Genomic DNA, 18,262 nt, shown 5'->3' on the forward strand with positions numbered 1-18,262 from the left:
TGGGTGAGTCCACCGAGCCCTGGTTTTCTTGGAAGAATTGTTTAGTGGTACGTGCGAGGGTTGACTGAATGTTTTTTTTTGCTAGCATGTACCGGGAGCATGCGCCTTCGGCGGGCCTGATGATGGGTGTATTTAAGCATTATTGGGGAGTGATCCGATATGCCTCTAGGGCGGATAGTGACCTCCTCTATACCCAGCAGTGCGTCTGCTGACACCAGGAAATAATCGATACGTGCGAGAGATTTATGTACTGCTGAGTAGAAGGTGTACCGTGTCTCATTCGGGTGCTTGAATCTCCAGCTGTCTATAAGCCCTAGGGCATCTATGAGACCAAGAAGACGTCGCCCACTCTGAGTTTCAGGCCTAGTAGGGAATCTGTCCTGTAAGCCATCTACTATGTCATTGAAATCGCCCCCCATTAGGAGTGTTGCCTCTAGGAGTGTCAATAGAAACGTCGTAAGAGCTGAATGGGATTGTGTATGGAGTGCAGGCGGTATGTATACAGAGACCAAATTGAATAACCTTCCTTTCCAGCGACAGGTCAGCGCCGCAAAGCGGCCCTGTTCGTCAACTCGTGTTTGCTGCACCGCTAATGGGAAGTTTTTCCTAATAAGAATCCCTGTACCCCTGGAGCCCGAGGAGAAGTCTGCATGGGCCATCATCTGGTAACCCCATCTATCCATAGCTCGAACCGCAGACCCAACCAGGTGCGTCTCTTGCAGAAAGACCCCTGCAGGGCCACAGCGTTTCAGGTATGGCAGTACCAGGGCTCTTTTCACTTTATCTCCCAGGCCCCTGACATTCCAGGTGAGAAGGGTGAGAGTTGTCCGAGGAGCCTGCGGCTCATGCGCAGCAGCTTCAGCCATTATCTATAGTAAGGTACATCATGCAGGTGACCCGCCAATATTGGGTGCAGTGAGGTGAATCGAGAATCTAGAGTTGCGTGTGGCCCATAGTGCCGAAGTGTCGTCCCATAGTGCTGTCAGAACCAGAGTGAGTTGAACAAACAAACAAGAAACAGTTGTATACATAACAAAAGCTGTAGCATAAGTTACCTTCGCGTCCCACCCACCCTCCCCGCCTCCCTGCCAGGCGAACCTAGAACTGCCCGCCACCCCAACTTTGCAGAGTGCTTTATTGTCCCTCCCAGAACTGCAATACTTGCGTGTCGGGGGAGAGTCCTTTGAGGCAGCAGCCTTTTGGAGTCCCTTAGGCCCCCCCAGTCCAGAACTTCAAGGCAGCTCAATTGTCAGCGTTCATCGTGCCGTACTTTCTAGTCTAAAGTATTGTCTGCAGCCTGGTCAGCCCTACTCTTCTTCAGGATGTAGGTCACGGTGGGGCTCCTGATCCCCGGGGCCCATATCTTCTGGGGAGTCTACCCCCTCTCGGCGGCGGTGCGATCCCGGTCTCCGGTCCTTTTTGTTTGCTCGACGCCATCCCTCCAGCCATTCGAGGGTCGTCTCTGGCGTGTCAAAAAACCATGTTTTCCCTTCAGCCATTACCCTCAGCCTTGCTGGAAATAGCATGGAATATGGCAATTCTTGCGCCCGCAGCAGTTTTTTAACCTCAAAGAAACTAAAACTTCTCCGAGAGACGGCTGCAGTATAATCCGGAAAGAAGAAGAGGGTCGAGTTCAAGATCCGAACAGGGGGGAGATCCTTGCCGCTTGCAAAATGGCGTCGCGATCCCTAAAGTTGAAAAGACGTGCCAGTACAGGTCTCGGAGGCACCCCCGGTTTCGGCCTTCCACCAGGCACTCTATGAGCGCGCTCCACTGAAAAGAAGTGCGAGAGTTCCTTGGGCTGTAACTTAGTTTTTATCAGGTCTTCAACATAAAGGTCCATTGCCTGGGTCCCTTCCGATTCCGGAATGCCAATAATTCTGACGTTGTTCCGTTTAGCGCGCCCTTCCTGGTCATCCAGTTTGTCCATAAGCAGCTTGTTATCTTTTTCCAGGCGGGCCACTGATACTTGGAGGTCCGAGGTGTCTTGGACCAGGGATTTGGCCACTATCTCCACGTCTTTTACTCTGTCTGCCATTTTGTGGAGGTCCGCCCGCAGCAGGGATACATCCATAGAGATCGTTCCGACCGTCGTCTGGACATTTGCTAGTGCCTTCATGATGTCCTCTAATGTTACCTTCTTCCCTCCGTCACCCTCCTGCGCTCTGCCGTGAAGTGGCGTTGTATGCGATCCCTTTTCGTATGCATACTTGTTCAATTTCGCCTGGACAGTCTGGTTTCTGGGCCCTCTGCCTGCCATTTTACCGTGGGCTGTAGAGTGCGTACCAGTTGTGAACCCAGTGGAGCTACTGGGTAAACCGAACACACGCTCTCAATATTCTCAGCGTCCCAGTCTCAAGCTGTTGTAGTGGGGTGGAGGCGAGAGGGTGAGTCGATGGGCGAGGCCGGAGAGACGTCTCCCGCAAGGCTGAGAGTCCAATGGACGACGTTGGCCAATTTTCTGTCACTCTCAGCAGGGTCCCGCCAGCCAGGGAGGCAATCACAGGAAGGAGCAGATGTGGTAGGAGCGTCGTGCAGGCATGCGCCATTGTCTATGAGGCCGCCGCCAGCTTCTGTAACCAACTGAGTCCCCGGTCTCACAGGCTCCACCAGGCCTCGCACAGTTCGGCGCGGATAACTTCTGAAGCGGGCTTCGGTTTAGAAGCACGGGGCATCAATGTGTGCCGTTCGGGTTTCGACGGCGGAGGAGCCCCTCGGGAAGCCCCAATTTAGCGGATAAATGTGCGGATTGATGTTTGAGGGCTGTGTTACTCCGGAGCTCTCGAAATAGGCGGCCATTTTCCACGTCCGGTAGCCACGCCTCCCTTGGTCTCCTTTTTGAAATGAGCTAGAGATGGTATTCTTCTAATGGCGGGTGGGAGTGAGTTCCATATTCTTGGAGCGGCCCCAGAGAAAGCCCGATTGTATGTTCTTTTTTTCTTGAAGCGTGTGTGGGTTGGAGCAAAAGGGCTCTGGCGGACCGGAAGTTTCTGGTTCCTCCGGATAACACAAGTTTCTGTGCGAGAAAAGCAGGGGAACTGGAATAGAGAGCCTTGTGGGTGATGCAAGCCAGCTTGAATTGGATTCTGGCCTTAAGAGGAAGCCAGTTTAGAGCTTTATGGTGGGGTAAGATGCGCTCGAACTTCTTAGAGCCAGTAAGAAGTCTGGCGTTGGCAGGCTTTCAAGGGTGCCAGAGAGATCTTGGGTAGGCCTGCGAGGGTGGAGCAACCATATTCTAGTCTAGAGATGACTTAAGCCTGGATTGCCGATTTTAGATCATGCAAACCTTTAACGTCTTCTATCCCTCCGCTATCCTTCTGAATCCACATAACTGACCAACCTATCCACCACTGAAATGACTTTCATATTTCACTATACTAACTCCACACTAATCCTTTATGGGTTCCGGAGTAGCGTGCTACTCACCGAAAAAGCACTTCGCCTCCTTGTCATGGGTAGTAAGCGCTATATAAATGCAAGTTCGAGGCATGTGGGCTGCTGAATTCATATCTGTGCATAGATCGCCGCCTAGTGTTGGGTCTGGATGATTGCACATTGTTGTCCTGGAAGAGTCTTCAAAGTATCACGAGATAGGTGGCTCCTCCCCTGGACTACAGTGCGCATGGGCATCCTCTCCATCCTCAGATTGTTTTTTTCCGCCATTGGGTTCGGATGTACTTTCTTGACTCCAGTTCGGAATCGACATAAAACTCTTAGCGCAAGGCCAAAAGGCCTTCGGGGCGTCTGTATTGTCTCGTTCGGGCCTATACTTCATCCAGTTCTTCGAACAGCACGTCGAAGGCCGTTTGCCTTTTCGACACCAGTCCCCAACTTCGACGACAATGGAACGGAGACCATTCAAGAGATGCCCCGTCTGCAACTCTAAGTGCCCTCACATTGATGTGCACCCAGTGTGCAATAAATGTTTGTCCCCGGACCATGACGAGGCCAGCTGTATGGCCTGTTCAAAGTTCCGGTCGAAGAAGACACTTCGAGTTCGACGCGCCGCGCAAAGCGACGCCTGACCCGGAGAACATCTTCGAAGCCGATGACGATGAAGGCGTCGATGAAGAGGTTCCTGACCAGCAGTCAGACCCCGAGTTGGAGCGAGATTCTACCTTCGGTATGGACGACGATGAAGGCTACGTCCATGAAGAAGACGTCGTCTAGGTAGGAGACGACGCAGAGGCCATCGAAGCTGTCGATGATGACTCGAGCGATGAGCAAGGCCCACCCACAATGGTGGGACCTAATATTGACACTGTACTCTCTAAGGCTCAGGTCGAGGCATCGCCGGAAGGCCTTAGCCGAGATCCTAAGTTACATTCTATAGCCCCGCGTCAAGGCCCGTCTAAGAATACGTCTACGGAGCCATCGGTCGATCTACAAAAATCGAAACCGAAACCAACAGAGGCAAAAACGAAACCGAAACTGGTGAAAGCAGTCCTCGGATGGATGCCCTTGAGCTCCTCGGTTCCAGTCAAGTCTACTAACGTCCTCGACCCTTTGGGGCCACGCGGGGCGCCAAAGCCAGTCTCGACGGTCAAGCACGTCAGCCTGACGACGTCGACGTCCAAACATGGCGACACTGCCAAAGGTCTCCAGGCTAAAAAGACTGTTGATCCGACGCTTGCAGCCTCAAAGACTCTATTCAGTAAGGCCCTCAAGTCGAAGACCAAACCCGGCCCGAAGGAGCATGTCGCGTCGAAGACCAAGGCCGTACCTGCTGCGCACCATCAGCTCGAGTCGACGCTAGGCCGCAAGCATGCTGGTGATACATCGAAGCCGATCGGATCGAAGACGACATCGATCCCTAAGGCGGTCGGTTCATCTCCGGTGCCTCCACCACCAATTAAATACGGACTGCCCCCGACCGCTCGACCCAAAACGCTCGAGAGACAAAGGAGCGCCGAACCCTCCAAAAAGGTATCGGGACCTTCTAAATCTCAGTCCATTTGGGAGGAGGTAATGTTCCAGGCACCCTCATATGACAATCAGTCGAAGCTCTACATCAACTCGGATTCTGGCAGACTCACCATTCACAAAAGGAAAATCGCACCAGAACATCCTTTGGAGTCATATAAAATCCCCCTCAAAAAGAAAAAGGACTCTGCAACCTCACCTGTTCTCTTTGAACATGTTCAGTCCTATACACAACATGGTGCCGATTCTCCCACACGCAGCGACGAGGAAGTGGGAGATGATTATAGTCATATGGGATTCATTTACAATACTGTCGTGGATTAAGGAGAGTCTCAACACTGGACTGACCCTGCTGACCCTGATGATCCCCTCACTACACCCGACACTCAGTCTTATAGTGTCAAAACCTCGCCTACTGAAGACACGGCGGCTTTTAATGCCTTAATTGAAAGTTGGGTCGTTTAATTGAAAGAGCAGCCCTCAACCATAATGTTGACATGCACGCAGAGCCAGTGGAGGAGGACTTTCTCTTCGATACTTTCTCCACCTCAGAAAGATCGGTAAAAACACTGCCTATGCTAAAGGGTGTCCTCAAACATGCTACTGACATTTTCAAGAAACCCACAAGGGCAAGGGTTATAAACCCAAGGATTGAAAGAAAGTATAGGCCTGCGCCTGTGGACCCTATGTACATCAAGGGCCAACTCCCATTGGACTCCCTAGTAGTGGCTAATGCTCGCAAGAGAGCAAACTCTCAGACAAGTGGTGATGCTCCTCCGGACAAAGAATCCAAAATCTTAGAGGCTTCTGGTAAACGGGTGGCTGCTCAAGCGGCTAATATTTGGAGGATCTCAAATACACAGGCCCTATTAGCCAGATATGATAGGGCTCACTACGACACGCTAGAACAGCTGATGCAACACCTGCCTGATGCTTACAAAGAGGGAGCAGAAATGCTGATACAGGAAGGAAAGTTGATTTCAAATGCATCCATCAAGTGTGCACTCGATGCAGCAGACACAGCAGCTAGAGCCATCAACACTAGCGTAATGCTGAGACGTCATGCCTGGCTCTGCATCTCTGGTTTCAAACCAGAAATCCAAACAACTTTGCTCAATCAGCCTGTTAACCCTGACTTTCTCTTTGGCCCTGATGTAGACACTACCCTTGAGAAAATTAAAAAAGACACTGAGACAGCAAAATCCATGGGGGCTCTGCAGTCACAGCAGTTCAGGGGCAGTTCCTTTCGTCGCTCCGGTAACAGGGGAGCTTCTAGAGGTCAGGCATTACAGCAAGCCCAGTACAACAAGGGGAGCATGCAGACCACCTATAACAACAAGCATTTACAATGCAATGGTTTCGCCTTCGGAAAAGTTTGAGCCATTGGCATTCTAAATGGCAAACTTTTTATTTATGTGTTGGTTTTGAAAACAGATAAATAAATGGCATTCTCATTTACAATGCCAATACACACACCCACACAAGAGCCCCCCACACACACACACACACAAGAGCCCCCCACACACACCACACAAGAGCCCCCCACACACACACACAAGAGCCCCCCCCACACACACACACAAGAGCCCCCCACACACACCACACAAGAGCCCCCCACACACACCACACAAGAGCCCCCCACACACACCACACAAGAGCCCCCCACACACACACGCAAGAGCCCCCCACACACACACGCAAGAGCCCCCCACACACACACGCAAGAGCCCCTCACACACATACGCAAGAGCCCCCACACACACGCAAGAGCCCCCCCCACACACACACGCAAAGAGCCCCACACACGCGCAAAGAGCCCCAAACACACGCAAAGAGCCCCACACACACGCAAAGAGCCACACACACCCGCAAAGAGCCCCACACACATGCAAAGAGCCCCACAATTAAGAGTGGAACTACGGATAGATAGATTTTTTTTTTTTTTTAAACGAGATAGAAAATTACTTTCATATGTAAACCTAAGGAGGCATGCAAGACTACTCCCCGGTGACCTACGGTTATACTAACGCCCTGTATATAGAGTCTAAGAAAGGCTAACAAATCAAAGAAGCTGTCTGAAGGAGAACATTTTTTAAAGAAGCAATAAAGCTAAGGATAGAAACATGGTAAATGTTGACTCCATGGCAGGCATGTGGTATTGAAAATAGGTAGGGCAAAGTGTAAAATAATTTGACATGGCAAACATTATCTGCCCAGGTGATAGATTGTGCTATATAAATCTGCTGCAAGACGAAAAAGCAGTAAGAGGCAAAACACTATGAAAAAATAGTTCCACTAAAGAGGAAGGTAACCGTATTTCGGCTACAGGAAATTGATAAGAGAAGTAAACAAGTAAAAAGCATTGGTACATGCAGTACAATATGCTACAGCCAATAGAAATGGAGGAAACGTAAGCAGCAACACAGGAACCAATAAAATGCCAGGAAAGCGAGGGGGCAGGAAGTAAGCTCCTTTTAAGATTTATATTAAAAATAATAGATTTCACAAGCCCATCCCAAGCGCTGTGCAGACGAAACCTAAACATTATCACTGTTTGGACTCCGATCTGCTTGCTCAAAGTCATCCTTGATCTAGGAAACTCCCCCTAAGCATTTTAAAAATATAAGTATATTAAACAATACAAAATTCGTTTGGGTGCAACAGGAGGAGTATTTTACAAAGTATAGCAGCAAATGAACAGTTGCTTTCACACACCCGACAGGCACATTTTGTAATAGACTAAGAAATGGTACTTCTGGGACAATACAGATTGCAAGACCACCAAGAAAAAAAAGACAACTGAATGTACTGCACGCTTACTGGCTACAAAAACTTCACATACCAAGAAAAATAAACCATGTGCAGTTGTCGGATTTTTGGAATGTCTACTTCCCGATGAATACAGCGAGCCATGCCGACGTGCACGGCCTTGAACTAGTGTAAACAGGGTCTTAAGTTTCAGCACTATTAGTATGGAATGCTCAAATAGACGGAATGGAATGTCAGTAATGGACGTGGAAACCAAGTATCACTAACAAAGCGCACAAAACTTCCAGAACACCAAGAGACGCGGCTCGCGCTCACATGCGACCCTGAAACAGCTGAGGCACGTGCAAGCGAAAGAGGGCATTGTCATGCCGATTTATCAAGCCATCTAGTAGTCGGTGAGGAATTGAAACAAAAAAAGGCCGCGTATGAAGTTGGCAAACAACCTTTTATCGGACAAAGGGAACGCAGAGAAACTGCTGATATCTCCATGCATCGAAGCTCCAACGAACGCTCTCTGCATGGGGGAGGGTGAATTCGACGCACCATCTTGTGCTAAGCACTGCTCGAAACCAGAAAGAGCATTGTTCGTCCAGTTTCAAATATCAGGGTGAGAGTGGCGAAATCCGAGCCAGTGTCTGGCAGCCCCAAGCTGTATAAAAGGAAATGTGAAATCTCACTTCCATTCTGAGGTTGCTCTCTGAGCTTGTACATACTGGATTAATAAAATATAGGCATGGAAAGAGGAAGCTTAAATCGGCAAAAATGTGTTACATAATATGTGCAGTTTTGAAAAAGCGCATGTCCCCTAAAGAGTAGAACAACAACAAGATAGCAAGAAGCATGCGCAGAACGGACTGTCCCACAAGGCCACGATTTAAAGGGGGGCTTAACTTTTGATTCGGGCCTCTGAAGCGGCAAGGTGACCCTGAGAACGTGAATAGGCAGGGTCTGTCATACTAACCAGCAGATGAATCCTTAAACCAACTCAGGGGTGGAGGCATGGTGTGCGGGAAGTCACTGGAAATTAGAATGTAACAAAATATGTACTGCAAGATGTTGTATTCAGATTAAGTCTCAATAGTGCACCCAGTCCATCATGCCAGCCTACCCTCGAATGACTAGTTAATCTTTAACCATCATTTTACTGCTTCCATTCCGGTAATGTAGCAACAGTCTTTGAGAACAGAGAACCTCTACGAGAGCAACAATCAATATTATGGAAAGCGAAGTCCAACTATGTTTAAGGGACCAAAGGGCAATTCGTTTAATACACACATTAAACAAACTTGGCAAAAACAGCGATTTACAAAAAGGCGTAACATCATAAAAGGGCAGTAGGAAGAATGGCTTGCGCCATTGCTACAGAACAACACGTTTTCAGTGTGTTGAATGGGTATCAGCATATTTGTATCTGCCCCAGAGACTTAAAGATTGTGATCAATTCACTAGGCTGTATTAATCTCACAGTCACACAAGCATCAATGATTGCATGTCTCTTAGAAGCCCTTCTAAGCGCTGTAGTGAGATAGATTAACGCTGGATGTAGTTCCCTCGAGAGGATGGAACGCAGACTTGACCCGCAAGGATCTCAACCTGTGACCCTCGGGTCGGCTATTTCCTCTGTGTCCTCTTGTCCCAGACTCACACACACGCACACCTGCAGCAGACGCACTGACCCACCGAGATAACTCACCGTGATCAGCCACCGCCGGCAGCACTGCAGTCTGCAGCTCGGTCGGCGGCGCTCCCACAGCTCGCGTGGGGGTTGGGGAGCGGGGCAGGGAGCCGGGCGCAGGAGTTGCCCTCCCTCGCTGACATTCGGGGTTATTTTTAGTCGGGCTGTATCAATGCAGCTGTCCCGGCAGCCTCACTGGGGGAAGTGACACTCGGGCTGGCCTCACTCCGCTCCTACGAGGCCGCCTCCGGTGCTGCCGCTCTCCTCTCGGCCCTCTGGTAAGGTGGACGGCTGGTGAGTACCCCCCGCCGGAGCTCCGCTGCCCCCGGGCACCCGGAGGCACCGTAGCGCTGCGAAGAAGAGGTGTGTGTCCGGTGCGAAGGCCTGAGAGCGTCCCCGAGCTGCCGGCCGGGAGCAGCGCAGACTTCCAGCGCTCGCCGTGGCTCCTCTTCTCGCGCTGGGCGGCGGGGGGGGGCGGGCACTTCCGGCCGGCCGCGCTGGGATTGGCCGGCCGGCTGAAGAAACCCCCGGGCGGGACACCAATATTTGCGAGGACACGGGGGGGGGCGGGAGAGGACGAGGGGGGCGGGCGGGAGAGGACGAGGGGGGCGGGAGAGGACGAGGGGGGCGGGAAAGGACACGGACGTCGGGAGGGAGGAGGGAAACGTGGGGACGGCGGGAGGAGGGAGGACAGCAGCAAGCACGGCCGGCCGGACCAGACACGGGGGCGTTCCCGGCGTCGCGTGACGTCGGCAAAAGCCAAAGAATGTCGGGAACGCCCCCGTGTCTGGTCCGGCATTGACAGACAGGCCCCTCGTCCAATGGCAAGGCTCCGTTTACGGAGCCAGCCAATCAACGACGAGGGCCGAACCAAAGCACCCTACGGTTCTCAACAGGATTTCGCCTGCGCGGAAAAGCTGCGCAGAGCGCAGCTTCCGCTAGGCGAAACCTAAAAATAACAGGGGTGGATATCGTGGAAACAGCACCAAAGGCAGAGGACGTGGAAATAACAGCGCCAGATCCTCCGCCCCCAACAAACAATGACGCCTTGTCACTGCCCCCAGACCATTTAACACCGGTCGGGGGAAGACTCTAGCAGTTCCTGCCGGTTTGGGAAGCCATCACCACAGACAGGTGGGTGAGACAACTTATCCAATACGGCTATTGTCTGGAACTAACCTCCACTCCCCCCAACATACCCCCAAGGCACCGTCCTATGTCCGCAGAGCACATGCACTTATTGCAGCAAGAAGTACTCTCCATGCTGCAAAAAGGGGCAATAGAACTCGTGCCTTTAGAACAGCAAGGTACAGGGGTGTACTCTCTGTACTTCTTAATCCCAAAAAAGGACGGTTCCCTGCGGCCCATTCTAGACCTCAGACCCCTGAACCAGTACATCTTGTCAGAACATTTTCATATGTTGACTTTACAGCAAGTCCTACCATTGCTCAGTCAGGGAGACTTCCTGGCAACCCTAGATCTGAAAGATGCATATTTCCACATTCCCATCCACCCAGGTCACAGGAAGTATCTCAGGTTCACCGTCAACAACCAGCATTACCAGTTCAAGGTCCTGCCTTTCGGGGTCACCACTGCCCCTAGGGTGTTCACCAAGTGCTTAGTGACTGTGGCTGCGCACCTTCGGAGACAACACATCCATGTCTATCCCTACCTGGACGACTGGCTTATCCAAGCAAAGTCAGCCCAGCAGTGTGCCAGCCACATGCCACGCACAATTCACCTCCTACACAGTCTAGGATTCTCATTGAATTACCCAAAGTCGCACCTTCAGCCCGCTCATGTACAACAGTACCTAGGTGCAACATTAAACACTCTAACAGCAACAGCGCAGCCAAACTCTGCCAGTCAACAGCATGCAGTTGCTAATCCAGAAATTCAGGCCCCAGCACTCGCTCCCAGCGCAGGTATTCATGCAGCTGATTGGTATGATGGCCTTCTGCATCTTCATAGTCCCGCACGCGAGGCTACACATGCATCCGCTTCAGGAGTGCTTGGCACGACAGTGGAACCAGGCTCATGGGCATCTGAAAGACCTAGTGTTGGTGACCGGTCGTGCATACAACTCTCTGCATTGGTGGAACACACAAAAGCTTTGCAGGGGACGACCATTCCAAGAGCCTATCCCACAAATAGTGCTGAAAACGGACGCATCTCTCCAGGGCTGGGGAGCGCATGTCCTCCATTATACCATGCAGGGACTATGGATGACGCAGTAGTAAAAGATGCATATCAATCTGTTGGAGCTGATGGCAATCTTCATGGCGATGAAGGCATTCAATTTGCACCTGTGCAACAAAGTCGTGCTGATCCGGGCGGACAACATGACTGCAATGTATTACATCCAGAAGCAGGGAGGCACACACTTTCCGCAACTATCTCATCTAGCCCAGAGCATGTGGAAGTGGGCTATCCAGAGGAACATGTTCCTCATGGCAGAACATCTCCCAGGCAAAGACAACCAGATGGCGGTCCTGCTCAGCAGGCACAGCCATCAAATGCACGAGTGGGAGATACACCCCTCAGTGCTCCAACCATATTTCCAGCAGTGGGGTCATCCGGAGATCGACCTATTCGCCACACAGGAAAACGCAAAAAATGCCAAACCTTCGCCGCCAGGTTCCCACACCCGCAGTCTCAGGGCAATGCGATATGGATGAACTGGTCAGGCAGATTTGCGTACGCTTTTCCTCCAGCACCACTCATACCGCTAGTGGCACGCAAACTGCGACAACACTCCATGACGCTCATCCTGGTTGCTCCAATGTGGGCACGGCAGGCCTGGTACACCACGTTCCTAGAACTTTCAGTGCTGCCCCACGAAAGGCTGCGCCTCATGCCCAGTCTCCTCACTCAGAGCCATGGAGACATTCAGCACCCAGATCCACAACAGTTGAGCCTTGCGATATGGCTCCTGAGGTCATAGTTTGGCTACCTCAACCTACCCCCTGACTGTATGAACTTCATCAAGGAGGCAAGGCGACCTACAACTAGGGCAAATGGAAACGATTTGTCATTTACTGTTCCAATAATGACATTGATCCGCTGGATGCGTCCACGCAGAACATCATATGCTATTTGTTGCATCTCTACAGATGCAATCTGGCATATAGTTCCATCAGGATACACCTGGCCGCCATTGCGGCATATCTTCAAAACAGGCAGCATCTTTCCCTTTTCAGGGTGCCTGCCATTAAAGCCTTTCTGGAAGGACTCAAAAGAGTGATCCCTCCCAGGCACCCTCCTTCACCTGTCTGGAATCTAAACGTGGTTCTCACCAGACTAATGGGACCACCCTTTGAACCCCTTATCTCTTGTGAAATACTGTTTCTCACATGGAAAGTGGCTTTTCTGGTAGCCATCACATCGCTACGAAGAGTTAGTGAGCACTAACTATTCAAGAGCCTTTCATACAAATTCATGCTAATAGGGTAGTGCTACGAACCAACCCTAAATTTATGCCTAAAGTGGTGTTGCAGTTCCACATTAATCAAAACATTGAACTGCCAGTTTTCTTCCCCAATCCAGATTCTGTGGCAGAGCCAGCACTGCACACCGTAGATGTTAAAAGAGCTCTCCTGTATTACATCGACAGGACAAAAGATTTCAGAAAGACCAAGCAACTGTTTGTTGCCTTCTCTCCACAACACAAAGGCAACCCCATTTCCAAATCGGGTATAGCCAGGTGGATTGTTAAGTGCATACAAATCGGTTATCAAAAAGCTAAACGCACATTAACAGTTCCCCCAAGAGCGCATTCCACACGCAAGTTAGGGGCATCCATGGCTTTCCTAGGTAACATTCCCCTCGAGGATATATGTAAAGCAGCCACATGGACCACCATACATACATTTACCAAACACTACTGCGTAGATGTACACTCCAAACAGCAAGCTGCTGTAGGACAGGCTGTTCTCAAAACCCTTTTTCAGACTGCTGCAGCTGGCACGGGCAACCACCGCTAAGGAGGTCACTGCTATTTATTCTATGCACAGATATGAATTCAGCAGCCCACATGCCTCGAACGGAATATGCTACTTAACAGTAGGCATCTGTTCTTGGCATGTAGGGCTGCTGACATTCATATCGCCCGCCCTCCTCCCGGGTGCCTGTCGCAGCTGTAGCACTCAGAATCATTCTCAGGCATGGTCATCACTTACTGTATTACACTCCATCTCTGCCACAATGGCGAAAAACTATCTGAGGATGGAGAGGATGCCCATGGGCACTGTAGTCCAGGGGAGGAGCCACCTATCTCGTGATACTTTGAAGACTCTTCCAGGACAACAATGTGCCATCATCCGGACCCAACACTAGGCGGCGATCTATGCACAGATATGAATGTCAGCAGCCCTACATGCCAAGAACAGATGCATACTGGTAAGTAGCATATTCCTTACAATACAATACCATTTATCCAAGTTTTATCATTTTTACTGTGTAGCCATGTTATGTTAAAACCGTAATTCGGTGTTGTACTGGGTAAAAAACCTCGTTTTAATAATGAATGGCTTCAGATCTTTTGCCTTGTAATCATCTGATTCCCTATATGAAATAAAACGGCAGGATGTGGATTCTTATGCTGACTTTAACACCTTTTCAATATAGATTTCAATATTTTGAGGGATATTTAACATTGGAAGATGAGTTATTTTCATTGCTATTGCAAAATGGCTTAATGTTGGAAGATCATCTAGATCAATGGCCATCGAGCACGGGGCTTGGGCTCTGATGTTGCTTGGGTGACCTGCAAGTAAGTTAATCATATGTAGTCACTACTTCTAATTTGTAGAGAGCTCTAGGCTGGCAGAAGGAAGTGTGTAATTTGGTGCTCTTGTTTTCAGAATACCTTCGTTACCGGCGTTTATCCAGCCAGTCCTTCCAGTTGGCTCTTTGTTGTCATCACCATCATGGCGACGATGTATGCCCGTGTGGATCCGTCCATGGGCATGATCGGAAAGATAAAGGAACATATGCCTGTCAGGTATGTGGCTTTATGCTAATTATTTTCTGGTTTGGTACCTGCTCCTTTTTTTTCTTAATTTCCATTTTTTACTCTTAAGTTCTTTTTAATTAAATTTTTAATATAGGGCTTTAACCAAAATGGTTCACAAAAGTGGCAGTGGTCCAATATTCATGACTAAATCACATTCCATAGATAAAACTAGAACAATAAAAATAATAAAGCTAAATCAAAATTATTCTGAAGTAAAGCACACAGGAAACACAGATTATGCAAGTGTTTTTCAATAGACACCAAACTGGTCAAATTATGGGCGACCGGGACAGACACACAAGCAATTCCTATATTAAGGACCATTACTAAGAATGACTTGGAGAAACTGGACACATGGTAGAGAGGAAACACCAAGATGAACTAGAGATGTTGAATCACATGACTAAAAATGGTACATATAGAGAATTTGGAGGACTAACCAAGGTGCCTGAGAGGATGAACACCTTTTCAAAACACTAAGAAGCGAAAGTTACGGATGAACAAGGAGTCAGTAAAAAGAGAAGAAAAATTATGATATGAACAGAAGATTGGAGCTGAAAGATCAATTTCACTGCATATATCTAAGGGACATATTTTGAAGTCTAAGGAGAATAGTTGGGCAAGACACGTAGCAACGTAAGATTCAGGGTGTTCGTAGCTTGAAAAGGAAGACATTTTGTGAATGTTGTAGCTCTGATCTCTGCGTCTGTGAGGAAAAAAGCAAGTGTGCATTGAGATCGCCAGAGAAGATTTTAAGTTCACTTCCAAATTATCTGCTGCTTTTAACCAAGTGGGGCTAGGAGGACCGAGAAAAGAACATTCTTAGTCGAGAATATGAACATTTATTGATCAGGGAAGCATATCAAAAGGTTGAACAATACCAGGAAGAAGTATTTATTTTTTAAATTTGATGTGTAAGTGAAAAGAGTTGGCAGAGATCCATTATTTAACAGTGAAACAACCATTACAAATGGTACAAAGAAGCAAAATAGAAGGAACGATTTGTGAATCATCGGTATACAAGTGGCAGGATAGGCCATGAGGCTTAGTGATGGGTGCCCAAGGATTAAACACTCTACCCCATGTAGCACAATAAGAAAAAGGAAGGCAAACCATCATGGCAACAAAGAAGATACACAAAGTTCCCCGGAAGGACTGAATGGGGAGGGGAAGTGTGTGTAGTGTAGAAGGGAGATAACCAAGAGGGAAAGAGGAGGGGGAATTCCCTCTTGGGAACTAGAACCCTCAGACACCCAGCAAGCTAGGTGTCATGCTTCATCATATGGGTCCTGCTCCTCGTCAGACTGGCGCTGCAATGTCTGACGGGCACCCCCGAAGGGGCTCTTTAGCGGAGATCTTTTGTTCCAGCCATATGGTTCATGCGTGTGAGGGGGCAGGTGAATGTGTAGTCGTGGATAGGTGGTGGTTTAAAAAAGATGGGTTCGTCCACAAGGAACTTTATTGATGTGGCTAACTCCCTTGATTAAAAATGGTGGGAGGGGAGATAGACGCCAAGGGTGTATGCGGCGAAAATATCTGCAACCCTCAGTTTAGGTCGACATGTTTCTTGCTTAACCTAGCAATTCCTCAGGACCTTAGTGCTTGTACTACACAGTGAATAAAAATTCTTTTATTATACAACCTTTAGTCTCAAGTCTGTAGTGCGACAGGCCTGCTGGTCCTGCCTTAAGTAATGCAACCCTAAGCGAATCCCGAAGGTGCCTCTCAGTCTGCTCTGTGGGACCTGCACAGTCGAGTCAGGGACCCATGTGGTGTGCGGTCTCTGCCTGCAAACCTACCCCCACGCGTAATCCGGAAGGGATCATGACCAGCCGAAAAATGTACTAAGAACTTCTAGCTAAACGAGCACCAAGATAGTGTAAAACCAGAGATGATATTCTGATGCAGTGAAAGCAGAAAGTTTGACAGAAGAGTATTTTGGCTGTGTGAGCTGATAGAAAGCTAAAATACATTTATTTAAAGTAGCAATCTAAGAATATATAAATGTGTTGAATTGCAACAATTTTAGCAGGTTGCAGAGACACAGAAGTAAAAATATAAGGGGGAAATTGTGGAATAGGGACATTGATGGGCAAGTTTTTTTTATGAGATATCGATTGGTGGCATTCATAAAAAGAAATGAATCTTTTGAGAGCAAAAGATTAAAGATTTGCTCCAACATGGAATAGTGACACAAAAGAAAGGGCGAATTTCGAAATTATTGGTAGAAATACTTTTTGTGCTGGCCTAGAAACGTGAAAGGGTTCAGATCATGATGTGTGAGAGGAAGAGATTATGTTCCTTGAGCAAAAGAAGAGACAAAAGGTGTTTGGCAAACAGGAACAACTTGATTAATTAAACAGTGCAGCCAGGAGCACAGTTACAGGCATAGGGTCTGAGGTCTGTCTCAACTTACAATCGATCTGAGATATGTTTATATACTGTTCATTGAATGCCATAAATGGTTCTGGCGATCCATGTATGTCAAAGCTGCAATTGGATTCGTAAATCAACTTATTCAATGGGGAATCCAGGTGGGCCTTGAACTTGCGTGGACATATTGTGGCCAGTGGGTAATGTGCCCAGATGTCCGGTATGGGGAGTGTGTGATCATTGTGTGTACTGTGTGTCCTGATTGGCTATATGTTCCGAACTTATGTGGCATCTGACTTTATGGTGTTTTTGGGAGCACACATACCCCTCCGGCCATATGTGCTTCATTGGGGCCAATCTCCTTGGACCATTGTGGTGTTGCTGCGCCTATGTGTGGAATTGATCTGGGATTTTTTGTTCGTGCGTTTGTCTGCCAGCTATGTGCCGCCCTACCTGTGACCTCCTGCTTAGATCTCAGAGCCTGCCTGACTACGTATGTCTGAATCAGGTTGAGGTGGAGTTCACAACGAGCAAATTTGTTGATAAAGATGCAATTTCCTTTTCATACATGAATACATATAGTTTTTCATAATAACAATATTAATATTCCCCCCTCTTGTTGAATATTCAACTACACTAACCCATACTTCGTGACAGTTACTTTATTGTGGGCCTATTGTTCTTTAAACTCACTTTTGACAATTACTACTTTCCTAGTTACTAGCATTCTATCCAGTTTGAGGGCTTTTTTTTTTACAGCTGGAAATCCCCAATTGTATGGATCGACACAAACACAATGAAAACTGGCTACAATGATTTGCACTAACCAGAGTTCCGCCGGGGAGCCAGGAGAACCAATTTGAGAGCCACTCCTGATCAGGGGCACCTCCCTCCTGACACATGTCTCTGTGTAAATAGTGCAGTGCTAGGATGGCATGAGTCAGTGTTCCATTGTCCATATCATTCCCTAGAATACATTTGCAGCAGGACACATCGATCTTGGCTAACACCCCTCACTCCATCATGGTTATTAAGTCTAACCCATATCGATGCTGCATCACCATGAGGCAGATTGCTCTCATTTCTCCTTGCTTGAATTAAGGCCAAGCTCAGTGCTGTTTATCATTTTAAAAATCACCGACCTGGTTATTTATAAATAGCAGGCGTTCCCTTGTGTCTGTGAACAGTCTGAATTCTGCTCGAATGTCCTTGTACTGAGCCCAGCCAAAATAATCCACAGGTTTTTTCATGAGCCTGATGCAGCGATTTTGTCTTTTTTCTTATTTAGTGGGTGTTGGTTCATATCCAGCAGTTTTTCTCTGGGAATGCCTAGGGTCGTGGTGTGTATGGTTACTAAGGAACAAAGTCTGTGCCATTTGGGGACGAACTGAGTCTAGGCAAACTCGCCGCACTGCCAGTAAAAAGCCATCAGCGTGGAGGTGCCCCCATTGCATGTTTGGAATGTGCATAATCGTGCTGCAGTTCTCATTCGTGCCCAGTGGAAGCTT

At 48.6% G+C, this 18,262-nt stretch overlaps 1 long non-coding RNA gene across 1 annotated transcript in view; it reads left to right on the forward strand.

Annotated features, from left to right (window-relative positions):
• The window catches only part of LOC147668190 (uncharacterized), a 120,402-nt gene extending 104,936 nt beyond the window's left edge, over positions 1-15,466 (forward strand). The window contains exon 3 of the long non-coding RNA XR_015304148.1: positions 14,230-15,466. This is a non-coding gene — a long non-coding RNA (uncharacterized LOC147668190). The remainder of the gene's footprint in view (positions 1-14,229) is intronic.
• The last annotated feature ends 2,796 nt before the right edge of the window (positions 15,467-18,262 follow it).

This window comes from Lissotriton vulgaris, unplaced genomic scaffold (assembly GCF_964263255.1).
Source record: "Lissotriton vulgaris unplaced genomic scaffold, aLisVul1.2 SCAFFOLD_1181, whole genome shotgun sequence".
NCBI classification, from domain to species: Eukaryota; Metazoa; Chordata; class Amphibia; order Caudata; family Salamandridae; genus Lissotriton; species Lissotriton vulgaris.